Below are 2,384 nucleotides of genomic sequence, written 5' to 3'. Positions count from 1 at the left end.
AATTACACTGAATCGACCCCAAATAACCAGGAGACTGGAAGGGCAGTCCGCTTATAATGGTCGATTTTTGTCAATCGTCGAGAGGAGTAGGTCAATTTAGTGTTTTAAATACATTGATAGTGTAACGTCTTAACTCGCGAGCGAAGCGAGCGAGAAGCCAGAGCCAAACTATTCTGCTTTACACCTTAGGATCGATTTTAGAGGGGTTTTCAGCGTTATACTTCCTAATTTATCTCCTATTATTTTGTTTGTCGTTGCCCCCCCCTGCCCCCCCCTGGCCAAAACTTGGGGGGGGCTTTGCCCTCAAGCCCCCCCCGGTGTCGACGCCCCTGGCAAACAACAAAGACCATTTTGGATGACGAACTGTTGGTGAAAGGGAAATGAAAGGTATTGCAATGTACCGCTTTACTGTTAAAAGTGACTCAAAACACCATTCATAGTGCGAGGTATATCATTGCCAAAAACAAACTATTTTGGATGTCAAATTGCTGGTGAAAGGGATGTGAAAGGTAAAGCAATTCATGTTTTTATTTCTAGGATTTCACCAGGTACACCATCTTTACTCCGTATGGACCACTGTGGCCACAAAAAAAAAAAAAAAACTTTTGCACGTAACTGGTGGTGAAAGGGAAGTAAAAGGTGTTGCGGTATACCGCTATTCTGTTGAAAGTGACCAGAAACACCATTCATAGTACGTGGTTTAGCATGGCATACAACAAAGACCATTTTGGATGTCAAATTGCTGGTGAAAGGGAAGTGAAAGGTATCGCGATTTAACTTTTTATTCGTAGGGGTTCACCAGGGACATCAGCCACTTCGTGAACCACCGTGGGAAAAATAACAAGCAGGCCCGCCCTTCCGCCAAACGAAGTTGCCAGCTTCGCTTCGCTGCGCCGGCAACTCCGTTCGGCAGGGGCCGGGCCTGCTTGGCCTGCCGGCGGCGATGGTCGGGCCTGCAGCCCGACCATTTCTGTCACGCGATTTGCTGTAGAACATAATCAAGTGATGTAACAGGCCTTCGGCCCGCAAAGCCCGTCGTCCTTAAAATTTGCTCCGTAGACACGAGAAAGGGATGTAACGGTGAAACACCGCGACTACAACCCACCCTTCTGCTTAGAAAACGTTTTTTGGGCTGGGGGAGGGAGTTTCTTCCCCCTTTTGCGGTTCTGGGCCTTCTTTTACAATTAATTGTTCACTACAGCAATTTTTAACTTATTTTCGTCAAACAAGACCCTCTAGCGCCTAATCGGTTAGAGATAGAGCCAAACGGACGAAAATTTCGCCCAAAGGGCTCTACTTTGACAAGGTACCCATTAGGAGACCATTCAATAATTTCGGAAATTAATAAATTTATTTTTGGGCCACTTTTGTGAGAGAAACTCCCTCTAGCGCCCAAACGGTAAAAGATAGAGCAAAACGAACGAAATTTTCGCCCTTAGGACTCTACTTTGACGAGTTACCTCTTAGGAGCTCATAAAAAAAATATTTTTTTCTGACTTCTTTTACCTACCCCCTTTTCTTTGATACCCCCTTTCAGCCCCTTAGGGTTGGTTGCCAGGATTTGCCGTAGGCGTTTCGTTTTCTAGGAGTGAACCTTAAGATACCCTGAAAATTTGAAGTCTCTAGCACATCTCCTTCTAGTGGAACAGACAGACAGACACACAGACAGACACACAGACACTCAGCCACACAGACACGAGGTCGTTTGCATAAGCCCGCTGGATAGCTTTTTCAAAGCAGAAGGGCGGGCTAAAAACGATTTTTGCATCCTAAAAATGGACTTTTTAGATAATTGATTATTTTATTTCGATTCAAAAATGGTTTAATCGAAAATCGATCAATGCTCTCGATTTACCAACCCTATTTTCGATTGTGTGTGATTGTGTCATGACTGTTTCTGAATGATTATCCCGATGAACACATGTTGTGTCAAGTTTCACACCCCTCGGAATTATTAAAAGGACGCGGTGGAACACAACAGATGAGCCAACAAGAGGAGCAGAGGAGTCATAGCCGAATGGGCGACGTAACGAGAGGATAACTGGAGCAAGCGGCGGAGAAGGAAAAAACAGAGGAAAGCAGCGAGCTGAGCAGCGGAGCGGCGAAAGGGATGGAATGTTGTGCCGCTGCTCTGTTGTTGTTGTTGTTGTTATCCACTGCAATCCAGGTGCAAGCCCACGGCCCACGTACTCGATCGGGGAGTGCAGGACGCATCACTCAGGCGAGCGACCGCTCCTTCCCACCCTCCGCCTTTCCCACTCCAGCCCCACCCCACACAGTCCCCAAGACCGTATCTTACACAAGAAAAACTCCCCCCCCCCCATTACTCTCTATATTTCTCTTGTCCATCCCCACACACCACCGGCGGCCCTCTCCTACACTCA

Source organism: Frankliniella occidentalis, unplaced genomic scaffold (assembly GCF_000697945.3).
Source record: "Frankliniella occidentalis isolate FOCC.00 unplaced genomic scaffold, Focc_3.1 Scaffold806, whole genome shotgun sequence".
In the NCBI taxonomy this organism is placed as follows: domain Eukaryota; kingdom Metazoa; phylum Arthropoda; class Insecta; order Thysanoptera; family Thripidae; genus Frankliniella; species Frankliniella occidentalis.
The sequence above is the reverse complement of the archived record's forward strand: the minus strand, read 5'-3'. Positions refer to the sequence as shown.